Genomic DNA, 25,910 nt, shown 5'->3' with positions numbered 1-25,910 from the left:
GGGCTCATGCCTTACCTATTTTATGTCTATTAAAATCCAAACTTCTGTTACTGAGAGCAACATACCCAATCCCCACCCATCTCCCCTTCAGATAGCTGTGGTCCCTGTTTCTTACACATCTCGTTTTCAGTTTCTATGATATTTCTGACCCATCCATTCCACATACTTAACTATAGCTTGAAATAACTCTGTTAGTTTGTATGTGGAAGTATATTCAGGACAATTTACTTAAATGCTGAAAAATAAAATCCAAATGTAATAATTTCTTAAATTTATTTCAAAGTTTAATAAAGTAACATCCTCAAATGCTTTACTTTTACACTGATGTGGGGGGATATCTTAATCACATCCCTTTACATAGTAGAACTGCACAATGGATGGGGCACATAGATCCCTAAAAATCAATCTACTACAAGTCATTGTACAATATGGAAATATTCAATAGCTTTGCTCGTAAAAGAGAATGTAATTGCAGGCCTTTCTATCCAACCCAAATTAGCAGTTGCTATTTTTCCACTCCAGAAGAATGCATCTAATAGCAGTTTACTGCAACTTCATCATTGCAAAATGTCACTAGTATAGGGAAAAAATCTCCACTTATATAATCAGGGAAACACTATGTTTAGCTCATTTCTCCAGGCTCTCAAACTCTAAATTTGATATTTTTATGTATAATTCAAAGTAAAGATTTGAATTATGAAGTTATGAAGAAATGATTCATTACATAGACCTTTGATTCGTTCACTGCCACTAATGACTGTAGCCACCATTTAAAAGTGTCACTTTGAAATAAATTTTAGACAAATATTATAAATGTGTAATATTATAATGTGTAAAAATCCTCAAATAGAAAACGAATGTTCACTTGATTCAAAATTAAATACACAAATATAGAATTGGTGATTTGGGCATCTTTAAAAATAGTCGCTTGTATAATTTTGTTCAAATGAAGTATCTAATCATATTTTTTAAAAATATCTGCAGTGAATACTTATTATGACAGCTACTAATTTATTCTCTTTTGACTTCAAATTCACTCTTTCCTGCCTTGTCTTGTGTAATTGGAGCTGCTCCACCTCCAGGCTTTTTCTCTTTGATACCTGGTACAATGTTTATTATGAGAGGGTGTTAAAAGGAGTCTAGAAGGAAGAGTAGAAGGAGCTTTTCCTTAGGGCTCTGATGTTTCTTTTTCTCTCTGCCTCTCTGATGGCCAGTGGCCTGAGAGACATCCGCTGGGCCTGCACCTGCAGCAAAGCTCACCAGTGTCCTGAAGGGCAGCCTCCTGCCAACGTGTGTGTGGGAGACCCAGTGGCGCATGCCTTCTAGCAAGTTACATGTCACTGCTGAGAAAAATCATTGATTTGGTAAACAAAGATAGATGCCCAGTTAAACTTTAATTTCAGATTAACATACTTTTTGAAATATTTGAAATATACCTATATTAATCTTTTATTATTTATCTGAACTTCAAATTTTGCCTGCATTCTCTATTTTATCTGGCTACCCTTTGTCCAGTGGGAGTTTTCTGCTTGCCGTCCCCAAGCAGAAGGCATCTCACTGGCAGTTCCTTGCCCAGCAGCCGTGGTCTGCAGAACCTCTGCAAACTTGATTGTTCAGTGAATCACAACCACGCCTTCTCCAACAAAGTTTGAGTTTCAGCCTGGGTTTTGATATGGGTGGGGTGGGGTGGGGTGGGTGGGTAGTTGTTTCTAATTTCTTTCGTCTTTGCATATTCTCTCTATGACTTAGATATAGCAGGTGTTCCCTACTATGGTTATTCTTGTATTTTTTTATTTGTCGCCTTCTGTTTAGTAGTGAATCGCTTTTAATTAGTTAATCATTCTTTATATTAAATTTTCCCTATGCCAATGACTATAATGGATCTATTTCCTAACTGGATCCTGACTGATGCAGAATCTGGACTGGAAGTGGCCCTAGGAGATACACCTTTAAAGATGAGATTTGGGGATCAGCTTGATCATGCCCATGGGCTTCAGCACGATTCTTATATTCTGACCATGGGGACAGAGGATGCTAATAATTCAAGGCTTGCACTGATATCACAGTTAATCAAACTACCACCTGTTGTTGATTCAGATGAACCACCAACTGGCGTCAAGAGCTTTGGGAACCTAAGTGGCTGTAGCACTTGACCATTAAGCAATTGTGATACACATAAGCATGGTGGTGTAAGAGGCATCTGCGAGCACTGGAGCATTTACCAAAAAAAGAAAAACAAAAACAAAAACAAAACAAAACAAAAAAGCTCAAGTCCTTTCACTCTCAGTTCATGATCTGAAAATCAGAAAGTTTTCATGACAGCCCTCACAGAATCTCTTGTTTATTTATTTGCTATAGAGCTGATATTGCTCAAAAATCAAACAATTGTGTAGGTTGCTAAATAACATTGTCATCTGAATTCACAATGTCACCAGGTGGCAGTTTTCCATCTGAGTGTTGCTTTGACTGGGAAAGAATGGAAGCAATCTTGGAATTGAAAAGGTTTGTTTGGACTCAGATAAAATAGGCATGTCAAGCTCCTAAGTCAATCTGAGGTCTCCCTGCCGGTGGAAGAAGCTTTTCCTCTTGTGTCAGAGGAGACTCGCCACATTTTCTTTGAAAACACTGTGATAACCTGCCCTTCTCTAGATGCTTTGAAAGAGAATGTCTTTTTTTCTCCTCAAGGCCCATTACAGCCATTCCCTGATGACACTATACACACAACCAGAGTCAAATATCAGAATGCTGCCCGTGGTAGGAAAGAGACCCCGTTGCTCTCTTCCTCTAGCATGTTTCAAGCATCTGAATGAGCAGTTTCCTTGCTAGGACCATGTGAAAGACACGGTGGTAATCACCCCCAACAATTTCACTGTCATTTTTCTCAAAGACTTCTTAGTGTGTTTTGCTGGAAGCCCAGCAAGTGGCTTCCATGGGACAAGTATGCTGGAAATCCAGTGTTTTTCGTGCTCTAGTGAGAGTTTTGTCAGCAGCCCAGCACATGGCTTCCTTGTTCTTCGTGTTCAGGAGAGCCAGGGCTGTTCATCATCAGGAACATAGTAGGCGTTTTCTTCCCACCAGCTAAAATGAATTGCTTCATAAATAGGCTTTTAATAACATGATGGTGAGGAGTGAGCGTACGAAGCTTGGTGTCGGTCTTTCAGGGAGCCTCTGCCTCTGGACTGTGGAGTGCATAAAAGTTTCTCAGTTTTTTACCCCATTCCCTGCCCCCCCCCCTCCGATTTAAGTGAGTCTGGAAGGCTAGAGTGGGTTAGAGGTGGGTATTTCCCCTCTCCAGGTGAAAGGCTACAGCCAGCTGGAGTTGGTTAAAGCACACCATGTTTCAATGGACTTTGCTTTATCGCACTTCACAGATACTGTGTTTTTTATACGCTGAAGGTGTGTGGTAACCCTACGTTGAGCAACTCCATTGCTGCCCGTTTCCAACAGCTTTTGCTTACTTCATGTCTCTGTGTTACATCTTGGTAATTCTTGCAATATTTCAAACTTTTTCATTATTACTGTATTTCTATAGTGATCTGTGATCAGTGACATTTGAGAATTTTGTGCAAGGAAGACCCAATCAATGGGGCAAACCTTGTTTTACTTTAAGAAATTGCCGCAGCCAATCTCCCCTTCAGCAACCACCACCCTAGTCAGGCAGCCGCCATCAGCATTGGGGCAAGACCCTCACCAACAAAAAGATTACAACTTTCTGAAAGCTCAGGTAACCCTTAGCATTTTTAGTAATAATGTATTTTTTAGGTAATGTATGTACGTAACGCTATTGCACACTTAGTATACTTTGGTGTAACGTAACTCTTGTATGAACCAAACAAAATATTTGTGTTACTGACTTGCAATATTCATTTTATTGTGGTGGTCTGGGCTGGAACACTAGTGTCTCCAAGGTATGCTTATATCTCCCTTCCCCCAGGTGAGTTAGGGCTCTGAAAATACCCCAGTAGGTTAGGATATGGTTAATTAGTTTCTCCTGAGGGCGGGCTCTGTTAAGAACACAGTGTTATGGAGTATTTTTAAATGTTTTCTTTTCCCCTACCACTGCCAGAAGCAAGAGGGGGTTTTTCTCTGATATTTACTATAGGAATATGGTCGAGTTCTTGGAGGCCTGCGTGTGCTGTTCTTTCTCTCCAGTCTTGGTGTAGCAGTTCATTCCTTGTGGCCTCCATGTAGGCTCTCTTATGGATCAAGAAGAGTTGTTTTTTCAGTCTGTTTATCTTTTTAGTTATTGTTAAGATAAAGGGGCTACTTCCAAGCTCTTTACATGTGGATCTGGAAACCCTAAGTCCATAGGACTATTTACATTTGTTATCTTTAGAGTTCTCATTAACTGCTTTTAGTAATCCCCTTTTATTATTAAATTCTTCAGATAATTGACGTGTTTTCCTTCTCTTGACTGGGCCCAAATGTAATTATACAATAGTCTCTCCTTCACTGAGGTTTTGCTTTCTGTGGTTTCAGTCAACTGTGGTCTAGAGATATTAAATGGAAAATCCAGAAAGAATTAATAAGTTTTAGATTGCACACTGTTAATATTGTAATAACTATATATGGTGCCAGTTGGGTACTGGAGATACCCAAATATCAAGGAGAATGTTGGGAACTGTCCTGCCTGGTTTCAGGGACTGTAGCCTCATCGACAGATGAAAAGGCCCCAAGGCTGGAGCTGAGCAAGGAGGCCTTGGGAAAATAGGCCACTGAGGAGACAAAACCTGCCTCCTTCACATCATGCTGCTTGGCCCCAGAGGATGGCTGGTTAGTCAATGACAGGTGAGACCCCTCAATGGCAGGGGCAACCTAAGACAGGCACAGTCACATAGGGGCTATCAGGGAAGGACTTGGGGGACACGGAGAAAGGGCAAAAGACCCTCACCCCTTGCCTTTGATATGGCCAGAGTCCTATTCTATCTGAAAAAAGTCTTATCTCTTGGCAGCTCTGCCTGCCACCTGACCCAATCAGTAAAACAATGCTAAAGTCAGGTATAGCCCTAAACTGGATCAGGCGGTTCCTGGGGATGATTAGGCCTGGAAAAGGAATGCATTAAATACTATGAAACTTACTTTGTTAAGAATGCCCTCAAGTTAATGAGTACTGATGTTTGGGGTTGAGCATAGACTGTGATCAGTTTCCCTTGTTTCAGAGCTGAATGGGCACCACCCTGTTTACCAGACCCTGACCTGAGGTAAATCTCTGTGTTCCTTCAATCATAGCCTTTTGACATTGATTGATGAGCTTTGCATACATGCTATATACCAGTGCATGTTGTTCTCAATAAAAGCCACTTCAAGAAAAGGGCTTGTGGCATTCTCCATTAGAGGGAATCGTCACCCCTTTTTCCTGGCAGATCGAGAGTGTCTGGAATTATTTAATTCCTTCATCTGTGGTAACCCAGGGGGACTCTGCAAAGAACAGGGTACCTCCCTTAGGGGATCACTTTGTAAACTATGTGATTGTCTAACTACTATACTATTCTAATGAAACTAATACAAAATGATATGAATGTAAACTGTCATTGAAGAAAAATATATATTAGAAAAGAAATCTCCTACACCCTGCTGCATCTGTCCTGGGCGGTGACTCAGATGTTTGTCCAGCATTGCCACACTGCATAAGCTCCAGGTCCATTGATCGATTAGTAGCCATCTGAGTTATCAGATTGACTATTATATTATTTAAGGCATGTGTTCAAGTAACACTTGTAGTAATCTAATACAATGTCAGAATGCCTATTTATTCACCTTGCTTCATCTCATTATGTAAATATTTTTTCATCTCACAAGAAGTGTAAATAGATACAATAAGATATTTTAAGAGCAAGGGGATCACATCCACAGAACTTTAATTACGATATATTGTTTAAACTGCTCTATTTTATTATTTTTAATCTCTTACTGTACCTAATTTATAAATCAAACTTTATCATAAATATGTATGTTTAGGAAAACAAAGTGGAGCAAAAGTAGGTTTACAGTTTTGAATGTGAAAAACAGAGTTTACTCTTGTATTTTAAATTAATTATTATATTATTTTCCATACAAACAACTGTAAAGCTACTTTTGCCCCACCCTGTATAGGGTTCAGTACTATCTACAATTTCAGGCACCCACTGGGATGAAGTCTTATCCCGTGTGGGTGGGGCGAAAATACTCTAATTATATTCTGTCCAGATTTAAACACCCCTGATATCTGGAAAGCTACTTGATGGCTCTCTATTCCCCCACAAATTTACAAGGTGCAATTTCAGTTAGACAATACATGTGGTGGCTTCAGTGTTCAAGGTTTTGTAGCTGCCACAGTAGAAAAGTTGTAAATTTGTAATAACTGCTGTGGAGTTAGTCCCTTAGGGGCAGGGAGGTGGGTACCCACAGATCTCAGACACTGTGCTTGAGGTAAGTTTGTGCCCCATCATGGTTTTTCAGCCACTCACTGTATAATCTTTCAGAGATCAATTTGATTAATTATCTTCTATTTTACATTAACTAAAGTTGGCTTTTATTGTTCACAACCAAAACTCTGACTACTACAGCACCAAAAACCGAGATAAATTACCTGAGTTTTTAATAATTACTTGAGAAACTTCCGCCAGACCAATAATTTAAATCCATCAGTGATTTGACATACAGTCAAAATTTTGACTCGTGACCAATTTATTTTTACTATTACTGGAACTGGCTAGGTTAAAAAAAATCCTAATATCTGGCTACAGAAATCTTCTTATCATGTGGCTGTGCCCACTTTGAGAGTTTGGTTTCAAAGTTTCAGCTATCTGACACATCTCGTATTAGGAAGGAGCCAGAAGGAGAAATAGATAAGCTGATCTTTTAGGAAGTTATTATAAATTTGATAGCTGGGTGTCTGGGTATGTGTGCGTGGAGGGTGGTTACATGTTATAGGTGGATGGTGAAAAGGAAGGCTATGATGGAGAGGAAGTGACAGAGGACAGGAAGGGCGAGGCTGAGCAATACAGAGGAAAGCCGATGGGCCCGTGATAGAAGTATGGCCAGTCATAAATTTATGATGGCAGGAGAACTTCCAGGATTTTAAGGACAGGGGCATTGAATATCAGTTTGTAAGGTTTTTGTTTTTCCTTCAAATGGATGATCTCATAACTACTAGTGTTTACTTGAGTTAATTATTTCAAATACATTTTATAGTTTTACTTATAACATTTTAAATTAAATATCGCATTTGTATTTTTAAAGTTTGATGGAGTAATAATCCAGGTCGCTCTAATACATATAATTATGAAAATAATCTATTCGTCTTTCCTGCAACCCAGAGCTCTGTTTTTCTCTCCTCCACTCCATTTTCTCTCAGAAGCCTGCTGATTTTCCACATGAACATATTAAATAGGTAACCATTTACTTTCCAAATGGTTTTATTCAGCGTGCTTTCAGAATTTTGTCTTACCATTTCAATAATACTGAAAATAAACATGTAGATATGGAAAATAATTTTAATAAATATAGTCATTCATTAACAATGTATTGATGCTCCAAACTTGGACAAATTAACATGTTTATAGATTTGGCATTGAGAGATTTTGAAAATGCCAAGAAAATTACACCATTGATTCAGAGTTAAATTAACCTCTCTATCTCTATTGCATAGTCTGAATTTGTTTCACAAACAAACAGTTTTTAGATGATCAGTACAGGGAATTCAATGGGAGTTTTGCCCAGGTAACAGTGCAGAATAGAAAAGTTGTTTGTGGAATAAATAATAGATTCTCAAAAAAAAAAATCCTAAGTATAAAAACACAAAAGAATTTTACCATTGTTTATAAAAAATGAGACTTCAAATTTAGAAACTATAAAAATATGTATTGACCATATCTCAACATGTAGTATATATTCTATGCTTTTCAAGATACAGTAAAATTTTTAAGTGACATTAATGACCACTTATACCCAATGTAGCAGCTGAATTTTAGAAAATAATGGATCGATACATATCATGCATATAGATGAGGATTCTTAATGCAAACTTAAAAATACATATGGATATTAATTTAACAATTGTGTGATTGTTTGGATAGAGATTGGACACTGGTAAAAAAATATCATTTAGAAAAAAATAAAAAAATATTAGCTTTGTTAACAGATGGACAGCAAAGAACAGGGGCAATGATCAGAGAATGTCCACTTATTTAAAATAAGAGGAAATATTATCACCTATAAATGAACCTACAAAATGCATACATAGCAAATTCAGTTAAGGTTATACAAAATCACCTCAGAGAGACTGATTCAATATAAGGAAAACTTTACAGTAAATTAATGCATGGGCTAATTCATCTGTAGGAAATTTAAGCTTGAAGTGGGAGTTTGTTTAGAAGAAAAGAAGAAAAGAGAATCAGAGAGATTAAGATCAGCAGCACCAGTCCAAGCCTTTGATGAAGCCAGTGCTTTGAGCTAGGTTGCATGTCTTTTCCCAATTTACATGTCAGATTGCTACACATATACTACAGTGAATCAGAATTCACTGTTTGGAAAAGTGTGATTTGGGCATGGGCTTTGAAATTGCTCCCCAAGTAATTCCGATACCCACTTCTTGAAAAAATTATTGTTAAAATATTTGAATATTTGTGGGGTAGAATTGAGTATGTTGTAGATATATTCATTTAGTTAACGGACTAAATGTGCTCATAATTTTTCAAGTCATAATGTCTTCACCTTTGTTTACAAATTTAATCCAATATAAAAATTGTTATTAAGTATCTGCTATGTGAAAACTGAAAATCCATATTTGTAAAACACGTTTTAAATTTTTGTCTTAATATGTGACTATGCACATATTTTCTTTTTTTCAAAGAGAGGAAACACAAAAGAAGTTAACAGCTTTCAGACAACCATGCTCTAACTGATATAACTGTCCAGGTTTATTTTACAAACGATAAATGTTCTTTAAGAAAAAAAAAATGTATCAGTGTACTTTTTATCTTGAAAAAGAAAATTAGTAGTTATATTATTGGTATTATTAAATCAAGAGTGGGATGATAATAATATAACCCTAGCATGTAACACTAGGGATTCCATGTTTAACAATATAGTCAATGTCCTCATGAATTCAAGCTTTTATCCTAAAACTCAATTTCCCCCCCTGAACTCCAGTTCCATATTCTCTAGGGTTCAAATGACAATTCTATCTAGAACCCTTTCAGTCCTAGTGTTCCTCATCCTCATAAATTATACCACCTTTATTCAGGTGCTTCAACCAAAAACCTAGTTGTCAACATTGATTTCTCTCTTTGCCTCAAACCTATACCCAGTCCATCAGGAATTTTCATTTACTTTCCCTTTAGAATACATTTCCCTGGAATGCAGCCAGTAGCCATCCTAACCTAAATCACCATTACATCTCTCAGAACTCCTCCAATATCCCCTAACTTGTCTTCCTGCCTCTACACTTTCACCTCCTTTAAAGGCAGTCCCTCAGGCAGTTGAAAATATCACATATAAATCTTTAATTATCACCCCACTGTCCTATACCCTACAAATGGCAATATATATATAAAAGCAAACTCCTTATCCTGGTCTACTAGTCTATTCTGGGGGTCTCTGACCTGACCACTCTGCATTCTTTTCTCACCTCTAACTGTTCCCTTACAATCCAGGTTTGACTCAGTGTCCTCTCTGTCTGGAAAGCTATTCCTTCAGATAGTGGTGAGCTCACTCATGCTCGTCATTTATGTCTCTGTTTAACTGTGCTTCCTCAAACTGGCTTTACACCATCCTAAGTAAAATAGTCTTCCTGAAGTCACTATCTATTCCTTTATTTTGCTCATATGACTTTATTACTTTCTGATTACCTGAAATTACATGTTTCCTTGATTACTTGTATAAAGTCAGTTTTCCTCATGAGAGTATAAACCATGAATCAGACTTTTAAAAATATTAAATTAATTTTAATTTTAATCAGATTGTATTAATATTCAAATTATTACTGAAAACTATTATTACTGAAAATTATTATTACTCAGAGTTTAGAATGGCACCTATAAATTAAAGGAAGGGAAGGGGAAAGTCAAGGAACATATAGCAAGGACTCATGGACAAAATCAAAGGGGAAGAGCTGAGGGAGGTAAGGAGGGAGGGGGCAAGGGAAAGTGGTGGGGGGGAGGCAGAGACAAATGTATTTGAAAAAATAAATTAAAATTAAATTAAAAAAACAAAAAAAAATAATAAGTATATCTTAAATGAATGAATTTGAAATGAAGAATGTTACATAGTGTCACCTTGCTCAAAATATTAGTCACCTCTTTCACGATGCCTCAATTGCCTAAACTTTTTGAGACCCTTTGTCTGTTCTGCATTAATTTTCATTATTGGCAATTTTCTAATTTGCAATGAGAGGGCACATCGTCAACGTACTTATTCTTTGACATTCATTCTCTGCTATCAAATTCTGCCACTACTCACCTTCTCAAACCTATGTCATATGTGAATTACTAGCATTTTCATTGTAACTACTGATGACAGATAAACATTTTAAAAGACTTTCAATTTTTATTTTACACATATTGAGTGGCTATCATATATTTATAAGTAAATAAAAATCCAGTACCCCCTTTTTCACTGTGCCCCCTCAACACAAGTGTTATATTGACAGCTAGGACATAAGGAAGGTACTGTGGGGTGGGGGATTGGTGAGAGGGAATCAAAAAACCAAACAAACATGTTTTTATAATCCACTAGTTTGTGAGGAAAACTGTGGGGATGTACATGGAAATATGGGATGTTAATTCCTGAAATTTTACTTATAGATATATGTAATTAGCTGGTTCTTAATTCTTTACTTGCTGTAGTCACTCATACATTTTTAAAATTAAAATTGGATGTCCTTTAAAGTCACTATAGGTTTACTTATTTCTATACAATTTATTGAATGTTCACCTTTGCATTTGAGTGTTTTAAGCTGAATAGTCCTTGAAACTTACTATTTGTCAGAAGGCATATGCTTTTGCATGCCAGATGGTTTGTGGAAGAAATGTAAGACATCAGGATTACTTTTTAAATATCTTTAGGTGTTTGCCTGAAGCATTTCAATTCCCTTAAAAGGAGAGATAAATCATAATATTGTCTAAGAACATTTTAACTTACTTTTTATTAGGCAAAAATTATTAAGTCACTAAAAGGCTTTCAAAAATGATTAAGACATTTAAAGGTAAAATGAACTCTTTGCCTTTTTATTGCTTATGAAGAGAGCTGGGCAAAGTTTATATTAATGTGTTGAAAAAAGAGGCTAGGTATAGGAGAAAGAAGGGTATGATATCCTTGAATACCTCTCACAGCAGGGGAAAAACTTAGTAGGTGCATCAGTTTCCTAAGGCTTCCTTAACAAAGTAGCACACACTTGGTGGATTAAAACAACAGGATTTTGCTGTCTCATAATTCTAGAGGCTGAAAGTCTGAAATCAGAGCATCAGCAGGTTTGTGATCTTTCTGAAATCTGTAGGAGCATCCTTCCTTGCTGTTTCTGATGATTTGCTGGCAACCTTTTGTGTTCTTTTGCTTGCAGTTGCATAGTCCCAATCTCTGCCGTTGTCCTCACTTGGACTTCTCTCTAGATGTCTGTGTCTTCTTTTATAAAGACCACCTGTCATTTTGGGTAGGAGTCCACATTACTCCAGTATGAACTCATCTTAACTTATTTACACGTACAACAACCCTGTTTCCAAATAAGGCCATATTTGGAGGTATTGGATGTAACAACTTCAATGTTTCATCTTCTTCTTTTTATCCTTCCCTCTTCCTTCCCTCCCCCAACTCAGTATCCTCCTAGAACTCTATTCAACAATATATGTGACTTAGGAGAAATATTAACAAGAGTGTATTGACTACATAGAAAATGTACACAACAGAAGAGACATAACGAAAGGTTTCCCAAAATGAATAAAGGAGTTTAGATATATCTTGAAACAGATGAGAATATAAACAGTTGGAGAAAGTAGAGATTGTATGTGGGAAACTGTGAATATACATTTAGATGCGAGAGTAAGTTGTTTGTGAATATCAAAAAGGGAAAAGCTTTGAAAAGCTGGGTTGGGTATACTTTAGGAAGAGGCTTGGTAACTACAACAATGTATAGTCAGCACATACCACATCAGAAGTTGATGTGACTGTATGTTAAAGATCAGTATAGTAGAATTTTGTTGGTTAGATAAAAATAGACTGAATGTAGGCAGATGGGGTAAAAGTCCAGGTTAAAGAAATGATACCTAGGACTAGGATGGTAGAAATGAGAATGAAAATAATGTGCTGAATTTTTTCTCATCCACATTTGAATCTCTTTGTAATAGAATACACATAAAATATAAGGTTCATTTTTATTCTGGGCACATTTTTCTTTTTTGTTTAATGACAAATGACAGAACTCAAAAGTCATTCCTCAACATTTGATGTTTATATTATTTCAGGAAAGTTTCGCACCAAATTGTGTAAAGCAGTTAATTTAAGACTATTGCAGAGTTAATTTATTTAGAGAACACATTATTAAAATTAACCAGTTTCCATCTTCATTTATATTGTTATAATTTATTTATAAAAGTTATAGTGTAAAAATATCTATGTGGTTTTTATAAGAAGCAGATTGTATTTCTACTTCCTTTCCCGCACCTAAAAGGTTTTCTTCTCAGGAATCAGTGCTCCAAAAATATATTTCAGGAAAGATTTTATCAAATCAAGAAAATAATCTACTTAATCACAGCTAAGAATAAACTTGTGCTAATGAAAACCACATGCCAAACAAAACCTTATAAATGTATTCATTCATTCAAAAAGTTTTATTGATTACCTGTGCTAATTAAACCACTACATCAAACAAACTGTGAAATAAAAATGCTTTCCAACATGGCCTCTCCTTTACAGTTACTTGCATTCTATAAATGAATACAAGAGTCTTAAAAAAAAAAAAGTAAAGTTCAAGGAGAAGAGTGATTATTGCAATAAATGTGGGATGGATAATTAATGTGTGTGTGTCAGACATACCGATATCCTTTTTGTCTTTGCCATTAGAACTCCTATATTGTTTAAGTAGCAGAAAGACATATGCTAGTTGATCTTGATTAATCTAAGGCTAACCAATCATGGTAATTCTATTCTGTCTTTCCAGGGATAGGTATGTGAATGGCTACGTAACATGATTCTACCTAATACATATGACTGGGCTAGACACATCTGTGAAAATTGTTTCCACTCTTAAAAAAGAAAATTAAAAAATATATATTCCTTTATCTCACCCTACTGGCTTTTCAAAGATGTCATCTTCCTTTTATACTTAGAAAACGGGAGCCATCTTTGATTTATGAAGTTTGCTAACACTGAAGGGACGGTAGACTGGAAAGATGAATTCAAATAAACTGGTGTTTTGATTATTTGAGCTAATGAATTTATCAACCATAGAAACATACTACCATGAGATTTCTAATTCTGTGCAATAATACATTTTTATTATTTAAAAACTAATTTTGTTTTGTGAAAGAGAACTGATGTGAAGCCAAAGATATCCTAACAAAATTCAACGTAGATGATATTGGGACTAGTTCTTAAAGAAATATTATGGTTTTAATACATGGGTAACTAACAGGAGATATAACATGGCAGAAGGACTGAGATAAAAAAAATCCTTAAATGTCAAATAGTTTGCTATGTGAAAATACCTTGTTACTGTTATGGTTTATCTCAATAAATGAGAGAATGATACTGTCTTCCATTTTTATTTATATTTTAATCTAAAAATTTTTAATTCTCTTATATTTAAAGCCATGCAGGATCTTATAAGTGTTCTTTGCACGATGAATGATATATGTTAACTCTTATAAAAACAATCTTTCTACCTTGTGCTTTCTTATTTCTTTAACTATAGTTTAAGAATGATAATTTAGTACTTTACAGAATATATTTAAAATTGGATAAGAAGACATCACATACATAAATATGATACATAAATTTTAATATGAAAGAGGATAAAGTAAGCAAGAATCAAGCAAAATCTAAACTGTTTCTGATGTTAATTTTTATTGTCTCTAAAATAGCCATTACTGTCAGGATAATGGATATTTTTCTATGCTTAAAAAATTTTTCACTCATTTATTTGGAACACTAATATTGTTTCTATGTTGATCTCTTAGATGGCTAAAAATCCAATTAAATTCCAGGAGATTGAAATGGAATATTAATCTAAGCTTTAAAAAAAGGAGAAGCAGGCTACCCTTTTCTGGCAATACTTCCCAACAAAGCTTAAGTCGTATACATATTCTGCAATAAACGCTGTTGTAGCATATAAAAGGGGTTTAGGAAGACTGAGGTGGTGTGCTCAGGAAAGGCTGACATTCTGGTGACTTCGGATCAAAACTGCTGATTATATTTGTGGGCCTTTCAAAGTCTCTTGTTTTTAGTAAAGCCATGTGTGCCTGCAAACGATGTATAATATGTGTTATTTCTGGATGAATGCACTTAATTATCTCTAAAAATCATTTCACCAACAGATGTCTCCTCCTCCTTTCCTTGTACTAATCATTCTCTGCAGTTGCAAACTTTTTTTTTCTGAGTCCTTGTGTTCCCTCTCTTCTTCATTCTGAAGGATTTCTCCTCCAGGGCAATTCTCCTCAAAACCAGAATGTGTAGCAGCACAAAAGACACCATAAAAGCTTTGAAAATGTTCCCTAGTGCATATTTTAATGTAACTACCAGATTTGTCCAAACAGAGAAAATGAATTTCATCCTTTTAGTAATTTTTGCAATAGCACCATAACCCAAGCTTATCAACTTACCTATCTTTTATTTATTTATCCTTCTAAGTGCTGTCATTGTTTTGACTGATTAGAAAATGAAGAGAACTGTACCAATTTTATTTTTATTGTTGTTCATTTCCATTTTGATATCTCATTTTGCAAATCATGCCAATTAAGTTGTTTAGGTATTAATATCAAACAGGGCTTATTGGGGGATATATCTACTCACGTACTAGTGTCTAAAAAAACATATCACCTGGGTTTAGAAATGCAAAGAAGACTAATTGTGATTGTACACACATTAAAGTTTTATTAGGCCTTAAGCCAATATTACTAACACATTTTAGATTTCCTAAGATCTTGGCTCATTTAAAGTGATTATTATAGACATATTTGTCTTCTAATTTCTTATTTAACTAAGGATTTAATATGGTCCAATCAAATGAAAGCTGCTTAGTGTTGAAAGATGACAGTGTGAAAATAGAGGGCCCTTTATGTATGAAGACCACACACCTAAGCCTGTTGATTTTTATAGTCGTTTTAATAAAGGATAAGGTTTTAAATTTCACTAATTTACATTTTATCTATTTAGTCATTATCTCAGTGCTTTGTATTGACTTTGGTTCTTAAGTAGAAATGTCTGCATGTTGCTCTAAGAAACTTTCTTGTTCTTTTCTTTTCCTTTCTACAAATCAAGAGCCTACAACAAGTGATTCTCATCTTGAAATTAGCACTGAAATTATGGGTTTAAAAATCTCCTGAGATGATGGTTGTGAATATATAACCCTGATGGTTAAGGCAGATTTGTATTTCCTTGAAATACTATTTGAAAATTCCATTAGATCTTGGAAGAGATGTAATATTTTCAAATTTGAATCCATTCAAAAAAGTACTCCTAAACTACCAGCCAATTTAAAGAAAAAAGGTTCAACTGGAAACTCTAAAGAGATTAAAATCTTTTATACTAAGTTTGATATGGCATAGATAGAAAGGAATGAGACCTTGAGAACATAATTTAAATTCATAAGTCTTAATTTACTTCTTTGTACAATTACAATGTTTACCTATTTTTTTCCTTTGAGCTTTATTATTCTATCATATGTTGATCTCTATTCAATAGATTCATAATTATTTTATAGTGCTTACTTTTTTCAAAAAAAACATGAAAAGACACACACAAAAGAACATTTGATTAAATTAAAATAGGACTTGAGGAAATGAGGATTAAGGCAAAAGACCAACATTATCAACATTGAATTAATAAAGTTTTTTTATTGAGCATTATCACTGCCTCTGAGTTTCTCACCAGTCATTATGTATAAAAATGAAATTATAACATCTAGAATAACAATCTTCATAGTGAGATGCTGTAAAAATTTTAGCATTTCTAATTTTACTTTTAATTCATCCATGTTTTAATGTCCATTTTGTATGCTTTATGATATAGTGGGTTGGCCAAAAAGTTTTTTTTTCTATAAGATGGCTCTAGTAACACTTAGTTGTCTTTAACTTCATTCACAACAATTTTGTTAGATTGTATTGTGACATCTGTTGTATCAGCGTACATTTTTAAAAACATCAAAATTGGTGAATATTTGTATAGCCATTTTAATATTGAAGATGGAAGGAAATATGCAGCATTTATGGCATATTACACTATATTATTTCAAGAAAGCTAAATATGTAACTGATATGCAAAAACCAAAAAAAAAATAAAGATTTGTGCAGTGTATGGAGAAGGTGTTATGACTGATCAAACATGTTAAAAGTGGTTTGCAAAGTTTTGTGCTGGAGATTTCTTGCTGGACAATGCTCCTTGAACTGGTAGATCAGCTGAAATTGATAGCGATCAAATTGAGACATTAATTGAGAACAATGAGCCTTATACCACATGGGAGATAGCCAACATACTTAAAATGTCCACATCAATAAAGTTATTGATGAAAATGAAAAATGTGTCTTTTATTATATGGGAAAAACAGACTTTTGGCCAATCTAATACGTAACACATTAAAACAGTGTTTAAATATATGTATGTGCAAGCATGAGTGGTCAAGAAATTTTTAACGATCATATAAACATTTGGAAGATGCAGTTGCTGGGGGAAAAATTCCTTAGCAAAAACACCTCTGGTAGTTCCAAGTGCTGAGAGAAATTCATTGTGAGAAGTAACATTCAGAAATATAATCGACAAGGGAAAGGAAAAGCACGAATGCCTTCAGGAGTCAGCCAGGTAATACAAATGCTTAAAGCAGCAGCTTGAACCATTTGTATTGCTTTAAGAAAGCGAGTTTTATGGCCCTGTGCAAATATGGACAGTAACCTACCTGCCTAAAAGTATTCAGTTGTGAGAATATACTCTTTTAAAATTTTTTAGTGTTTAAATAAAAACATAATTTTCTGTCAAATTATACATTTTGTGTTTTAGTTACAAAATTTCTTTAGGTTATATAGAATTACTTCATTTGTCTGATGTTTATGTTGCTGCTATAGAGTACACTCGCTTATAAACCAACACTCTTTGGTTACCCATCTTTTCAAGTTCAGTAACATGTTCGTTCTCTTTCTTCTGGGTATCCAGTTGACAATAATATCAACATGTTCTTTTCAATTAAGCTGAGATTTATTGTTTAAGTTAATGTGTATATTCTCAAAATGAATGAATGAAAATGTACCTAGTGATATAAATGTATTGATTTTTTCTGGAATTTGAAACATTTGTGTTATATACTTATAAAAAGTGTAGCCTTCAGTGAGAATCCTTAATAACATAGTTTATTCTTATATTATGATATTTACACACAAGCTAAAAATGTCAAGGATGAGAAGAAAAATAAAAGGGTGTTTATATGATGTTGATTCTCAAAAGAAGAAAAAACAAAAACAAAGACTTTCTAGAAATGTTTTTAACCCAAGGAAACCGAAGTTAGAAGGTATGATCAAAGCCATATTACTCTTTATTGTAAAAATGAAGATATGTTGCATCGTCATTAGAGAGGAGCCTGGAGGTAGCCACCCAGAGCTGATTGTGTGTGCTGTGTTTAATAAGGTTGCTGCCTAAAGGACTTCATCACAGGGAAGTCTTTATTGCCCAGGAGACCTTGACATTAGGAACGTTATTGGAAGGGTTTCTGTCTACACATGTATCCAGCTATTTACCCACCTAGAGTTAACATAAAGTTTTTTTCTAAAGGTTGATTGGTTCAGCCATCACTTTGATTTCCTGTCACCTGTCACTTTTTGCATTAATCACATAAGTAGGTTTTGTTGTTATTTTTTTTAAGCAACTTGGATGAAGGAAATAGTTTTTCACTTGTACTAAGAGGCATTTTTCATTAAACAACCTGATCAACATTGCTATTTTCAATTTATATGCTAATAAAGTGTACTTTAGAACTTATAAACATGTGTTACCCAGTGGGATTTTATTCCAGGATCCAACATAATCTGTGGCCTCAGAGGGTCTCTTCAGGTTATAAGAGCAAGAGAAAAGTGGTTGTCGATCGAAAAGTATCAGGCCATAGTCACAGTGAGTAGAAGATTAGAGCGAAAAATGATAAATTTAAGAAAGGTTAGAAAGAAATGTACATATAACAACCATCATAATTTTTTCTGCCATTAATTATTCAGGACTCTTTTTTCAAAGATTACTATATGTCATATGAATAGTATAAATGCATGTTTATCTCTTGAAAATCCCTTATAATCCTTTGTTTACAACTCATGTAATTTACTGTAATACCTAATAGATATTACCTTGGTCATATTAAATGTTCCTAGACCAGCTATTACTGCAGTGACTGCAATACTTTTTAAGATGACACCTAATTATTATTTCTGCTCTCACTAATGAAAATAAGGAATTCCTTAAGTATAGAATATTACATTTGTTTTTACATGACTGCTTTTCCCAGAAAAATTTGATGGGCCCAAGGTGAGAAAATGATTCAAGGGAAAACAATGCAGACAGTCCTGATTTATGATGGCGACTTAAAAATTTTTGACATTACAATGGTGCAAAAGCAACACACACATTAATTAGACAACATGTTTGATACTTTATTATAAAACAGGCTTTGTAGGAGAACTTTGCCCAACTGAAGGCGAATGTAAGTGTTCTGAGGATGTGTAAGGTAGTTTAGGCTAGGCTTTGATGTTTAGTACATTAGCTATTTTAAATGCATTTTCAACTTACAGTACTTTTAACTTTTATGGGTTTATCAGGACATAACTCATAAATCGATGAGCATCTTATATAGATCAACTAAGTTTTGTACAAAGAGGATTAAAATCAAGTTTCTCACCAAACAAACATAATGTAATTAGTTGGCTGAATCTGATCTCTTCTGAGAAATTTAACTGTGTTACACAGAAAAGAAAACACCAGCATTTGGTTATGATAATACCACCTGAGGAGAAACCCAGTGACCTTGGGATAAAATAGACAGTGAATTAGCAGAAGCCATGAGTAAAGGTGTAAGTCAGAGAATTCATAAGTAAACAGAAAAGGGAGGTTGATGAGAAATCAGAAACCAAAGATAGGTTAAAAGTTCAGGTTGCTGGAATTTCTTCTTCACTTCAAGGGCTGTGGAAACATAAAAAGAAATTTGAGCGTCCAAAAGAAAGTCCTCTAAGCACCTGCTGCTGGTAGAATGTGTCTGACATAGTTCTGGTTTTGGGAGCAGATAAGAGAAAGATATAATGTATCAGAATTCTAGGGATGAAAACAACTCGGGAAACTGTTCTACATATGGATGCCTTACATAGAGATTCTTCTCTTCAATTTGATGCCCGAGTGGTTTTGGAAATGAAAACGAGAAGCCTATGCTTTCCAATGTCAGTGAAGGACCCATCACTCAGGGAAGATAATCCACTTTCTTTTTATTTTGTGTCCTCTGTTTTAGATGATTCTTATTAAAACTGAAGATTTTTTCTGTGCTATATTAAATTGTTGTCTTCTGTTGCTTCCAATTTATGCTTAAGTAGTTTAGTTAATTAAGACCCTACATTGCCGTATTCTTGAGTAATTTGTATAATGTATGTATGGAGTAAGCGAATGAGTGTGTATATATTGTATATGAATGAATATATGTATAGATGTGGTATATTGATATTATAAGTATCATAATTAATGATTTTTTGATTTAGATTACTTATATTTTCAAAGCATTCCCATGGTAGATATTCCTACCATTCAGTAATAAATATCTGATTTCTTTTTTCTTCTGGGCAAACAGAAAAATTGTAATTACCCATCTTGAAGAGAAATCAAACCATATGACTGCCTGTAGCCAATGATACTTGACCTGAAATTACATGTATCATCAGTTCTAGATGGAAATATTTCATTAGCAAATATCAACTTTCAGCTTGATTTTTCTTCTGTTTTATAGAAAAAGAGTCACAGGTTGACATGTTGGCAAAATATTCAGTATCTGAAGACCAGCTGCACTGGACAATTTTAAAGAGCAGTAGCAGGCTGCGTGAGTCAGAGAGAGAACCTGGCTGTTTTCAGCCTCTGAGATTTCCAGGTTGTTTCGTATCATAATATAATCTAGTCTATCCTGAAATAGCAGTAAAGGAGGAGAACCATTACAAAAATTTTTAGGTATTAAAGATAAAGACCTTTGAGAGGTGAGAGTTATTCCCCAAATGTTTCCAAATTTCAGGAACGTAATTCAAAAGGTGAAGACTTGTGTTTTCTTAATTATGTAAAAATCTTTAATGAAATATTATTTTTTAAGTAACAATAATCACTTGTGAACTAATCCTTCAGAGCAATATATATTAAAAAAAATCCCATTTATAATCAAGCAAAATCTTTTTCTGCCTAATATTTATGGTTTTATAAATAAATTCTATACTATTTTTAAAGGAACAATAAAGCATTAATTTGAAAATTGAAGTTTAACAAATCAGATATGTAAAAATTTTCCACATCTTATTCTCTCACTTAATCTTTTATTCCACGTGAACTTCTCATATTTGTGGCTGGAAATGTTTAGTAACTAATTTCTGCTTAGTCGCTTAAATTATTATTAAATTATTATTTATGTCAGTTAAGTTATTTTTTACTTATTTTGCATGGTGGTAAGATAGCTTCTTTTCTGCCCTCCTGAATCTACTTCTATAATTAAATTGATCAAAATAAAATGAAAAATATAAGTACTTTATCTTTTTCTGAAATTGATTTGATTCTCATCAAATCTGATTGCAAAGAATATGGAGTAGTGCCCATTGTTCCATTTACTAAGAACTGGCTTAGAGAAAATTATGTAAGTATATAAGCAGCCATGTGACTTGCTCTCATTTCATTGGTCAAAGCAAGTTATATGGCTACTTGCACAGATTATACTCAGAATAATAACGAATAATAATGACAAAGGTACTTGTTCTTGAATTTGTCAGATGTTTTATATAATGTTGGCTGTTAGTGTGAGAAAATATCAGTTTAATCATGATAATTTCTTTTTAATTTACTAAGAATTTTTATTGGAAACACATGTTGATTTACCAAAAGCTTTTTGAATTCTATTAAGAAAATCAGATAGTTTTTAAAAATGTTACTGTGATTAATTCTATAAATAAATCTCTTTATTTACCAATCCTAGTCCTCCTTCAACACACTCTATATTTGGTCATAGATTCTCCTTTTTCTCCTTAGCTGCTCTTCCCCCTCTACTTTTTTCCTCCTTCATTTTCCCCTCCTTTTTTATATCCTATCGTACAAGTTCAATCTGCTAGTATTTCATTTAGGGTTTTGGTATCACTGTTTACATGTGTGAACCAAGCACATTCTGGTATGGACAATAGAAACCATGCCAGATATTTTAAAAAGAGTTTTATACAGGAAATGCAGAAAGAGAGAGAGAGAGAGAGAGAGAGTTACCTAAAGTGAGGTAACAGAGATGTTAACTAAGAAAGTAGCTATAAATCCTTAGGATAGGAGGAACAAATGGAAGTTACAGGTGTTAGCAGAGCCTGCAATGTAGTAAGAGGGCCCCTAAGAGCTGGAACCTAAATCTCTCAGGAGAGATTGCTTGTACCTCAGGAGCTTGGCGGGGCGGGGGGTGGGGGGAAGCCCACTAAAAGAGCAGCAAGTCTGAAGAGGGGACAATGGCCATCTACTCTTGGTGCTTCTGAAGGAGCGCAATTTGAAAAAAATTCTGTGATACAAATAATATAAAATAAAATAGTAAAATTAAAAAAAGACCTGGAACATATAGCAAGGACTCATGGACAAAACCAAAGGGGAAGAGCTGAGGGAGGGAAGGTGGGAGGGGGCAAGGGAAAGAGGTGGGGGGGAGGCAGAGACAAATGTATTTAAAAAGTAAATAAATTAAAAAAAAAAAAAAAAGACCTGGAACTTGAGGTACCTATTTTTGCTGAAGTGAAAAGCCGTTGATGAGATCATGCTGACAAGTTCAGCAAGCAAGAGAGTGTGAGGCATGCTCTTTCTCTCACCTGCCTGCCAGGTTCCCTCTAACACCAGTGATCGCTGAAAGCTTCTGGGGAGCTGGCTGACAAAGGCGAAGTGTAGTTTGCAGAGGGCCAGCTCCAAGAACACTGGAGTGTATAGAAAGGTGACTTTAGAGTTGAGAAACAATAGCATAATAAGTGACTGATAGGAACGGGTTTCTAATTTCTATTTTAAGTGTTATTAGTATTACACAAAGTTTGTAAAATAAGGAAGTAAGCATTTTATATTTTCTTTGCTCTAGAATGATTTATAGAACAAGAGAATTTTCTGTCCATTGAAAGTGTAGACACAATTTGAACCAACTCTTGGGGATCAAGGACATTTTGGAGGGTATTCAGCAACATTTATTTCATTTCAGCCATGGTTGCTAGCATGTATATGTTTTATATCTTTGCTTAATTCTTGGCTGCTTTCTGGCACGATTTGGAAAAGATGTCCATTGCTGCTCTCCCTTGTGTTCCTTCCACTTTCACAGAACATTGCCACATATCCTGTGTGATACTGATCTTTGAAATTATTAGATAAAATGATAATTTAGAACATAAATATGTCATATCGCAGTAACACATACATTTATAGACAGATGTATTGACAGACATATATAGACAACACACATAAATTTACTCAAATAATCCAATTTTGAATAATAAAATCTATGTATAATACACTTGATTGATCAATAAATCATAGACAACAGTTTAAATATGATTGCTCTATGTAGGTCTTTGTGGATCTTTTCTAGCAGGTGCTTAAAGGAGCTTACTTGAGTTGGATGCCTTAATATTTAAAGATCAATATTAACCCACTTGAGATAAACAAAGTCTACTTATATTTTGTTTAGTCAGTGTCAATTATTGCTGGACTTAAATAGGAACTATTTTTGAGGAACATAAAAAATCTTTTGAAAGTAATTACTTTTCTTTTTTAATCGCATTGATCTCTATGCTCCATGCCCCCTCTGGAACACTTCCCTTCACAATCCTTTGGCCATCACGTCTAGAGATTTCAGGTTACACTGCCTTCAAAGAATTCACTTCTTTTCTTTGTTTACAGCCTCCTTTTTTCAAGTATTTAGATATCTTGGATTAATTCGTATTAATTTTAAAGTCTCTAATGTGAATTCGATAATATAATGGAGTTAAACCTTCTAGTGCTTTGGGGTAGATGCTTTTAATTCCTCTTAGTTTCATGTGCATTTTCAGAGCATATTAGAAAGGAAAATAATTGTTTATTTCTTTGGAGAAAAGAGTGTGAAAATATATACATGCACTGCTATTCTTTTCTAAACCTTTCCAGGTTTATAACAGAAAAACATAGTTTAAAAGATGTTTTATCATGATAAATAATAACTGAAACTTAAATATCAAATTTATTTAGACATATAAAGTATGTTCCTTCGAGAGAAAAATATGGAAATTTGAAAGGGAGAAATATTTATACATTTGATTTTATTAATCCTCACAAAAGCATAAAAACAATTGCTTTTAAGCATTTAAATGTCAAAAGAGGAAATTTGATTTTACCAAGAGTGTTCTCAGAAGAAAAATTTGCCATTGATCCTGTCTTTTATAGTAATTTTTTTGGTTCTAACAGCATTTCGCCTGCTCTACCAGTAGAATTATTCTTTTCTTCTGTCTCAACTAGGAGTGTTCCAAAAACATAACTAACTACAAAGCTAATCTCCCAACGCATGTGTCAAAACAATGTGATACATGCTTGAGTGCAATACCAGAAACGACGCTCTGGTGATGTTTCTAAAGCAATACTTAATTAAGTTGTTGTTCATGCAGTAAATACAACATCAGACTCTTGGGTCCAGCGTTCTGAACCAAGGGACAGCACAGCTTCACAGCCTCTGATAACAGGACATGCCTTGAGCAGGACAAAAATATTCACCCAAAAGGAAAAGCAGACATTTTAGTAGATTATCTGATTAAAAACTAATGTTATAAGCCCATTTTATTTTAGAGGCACTTATAGCAAATAGGAAAATTATTGTGATAGTTGATAGAGGTGTCAAACTTATTAGAGAAATAAAATGGAGGAGTAATCTCACCTTTAGCTTAAAAGATTAAGCGAAAGTTGTTTTAGAACTATAAGTAGGATGGACATAGTCTTATTTCTTACTTTGAAAGTAAGTTTAACTCTTTGCACTGAGACAGGACAATATTGGCCTAAGCACAGTTAAAATAATTATACAGGAAATAAAATTCTAGTAAAATCCACTATAAAAATAAAATATGTTGGTTTTAGAAGGCAAAATTGTTCTTGTCTGCTGTTTATTTAAATCATTTTTTGCTAGTTTGTCTAAAATTAAAACAATACAAATTTAAGGTCTATGATGCTAAATATATGCTGAATATTTTGCCTGAGTAATGAATGTTTTATCTTAATTTAAAAAATCATTTTAGAATCAAGTTAAAATTTACAATGCTTTTCTTTGTAGCCCTCATTAGATTATATTACTCATTCCGTATTTGTATATTTTGATTAGGCATATGAATTATATTATAGAAGTAACACCTGTTCAAAACAAATATTCTGATGAGATAATATAATAGTTATCTCTAAGTCTGTAGTTAATAAGTAATTTTTCATGTGTATAAGTTCTGATTTTAACCTTGCAATGCATTTCTTTTTTTAAATTTTAGAAAAGTGGTCCAGATGTTGAGTTAATGATACAGTAAACATGCCGGGTAACAGCAATGTTATAGAAACACAAAACTGTCTAATGTATTTATACAAAAGGACAAGCATGAGATTTAGCAAGGTCAGAGGAGAGTTAAGCAGAATATAAGATATAGATTTAATAAAAACCCATTTATAAGTTCAAGTTGGATAATAGAAGCATATTTTGTGCAACAGACACCCTGTTCTTCTCAAAACACATGCACTCAGGCACAGCAAGAGCTATTAAAACATTGTTAAAAGCATACAAAACCTGGAAAATGAGCCTTTTCTTCATATATAATGTAAAAATTAAGTTATAATTTAATATAATTGTTAAAAATAAAAAATATTCTGATTTTTCCCTAATAAACTATTTTCACATTTTTTTCTGAAGGGTGAAATAATAAAAATTCCTTTCATCAAGATTTTAAGTGTCTTGCTTGCTAATGCCCCACAGAAATGCTGATATGCTAATTAGTTATCTATCATTGCTCTAGAACGTGCGCCCCTTCTCCATCTCACTTCAGTATAGTAGGGCCTACTTGTTCAACTTGACTTCTGTTATACTTGGAATCCATTCTTCCACTGGTAAACTACTCTCCCTACTGAGCCTGTCTGGGTTGCCTCTTCTTGGTTATCCCTGTTTCTAGTTTCATTCAAGGATGAAATTACTAGCCTATATACCTAAGAGTCTATTTACCTCTCCAACCTTGGCTGGTTCAATTTCCTTCAGAAAGCTACTTCACTTACATTATTGAATTTACTAATTGGAATCTCCAACATTCGTATAGGCTACTCAGAATGCTACTGCTTCTCACCAGCCTTTCATATTCATTTTCCTCATGGACTTTCCAGTACCACTCTGAACAAATATTCTGAAAACCAGCTCTGCTCCCTTTTTTAGGTTCCAAGCACTGGAAACCACTATTAACAGAGCTAATTAGGAGCAACACAGCCAAGCTTCTTTCTCTGTGTCCTAATATGACATTCTTAGTTTTTTCTCTGAA

At 34.3% G+C, this 25,910-nt stretch overlaps 1 pseudogene; it reads left to right on the top strand.

The window, feature by feature from the left end:
• Window positions 1–1,868: 1,868 nt before the first annotated feature.
• The window catches only part of LOC129081048 (elongation factor 1-gamma-like), a 53,791-nt pseudogene continuing 29,749 nt past the window's right edge, over window positions 1,869–25,910 (top strand).

The sequence above is a fragment of the Pteronotus mesoamericanus genome, unplaced genomic scaffold (genome assembly GCF_021234165.1).
Source record: "Pteronotus mesoamericanus isolate MK-2021 breed Mesoamerican mustached bat unplaced genomic scaffold, CSHL_Meso_final contig_94, whole genome shotgun sequence".
Taxonomy (NCBI): Eukaryota; Metazoa; Chordata; class Mammalia; order Chiroptera; family Mormoopidae; genus Pteronotus; species Pteronotus mesoamericanus.
This window is presented reverse-complemented; position numbering and strand designations above follow the sequence as displayed.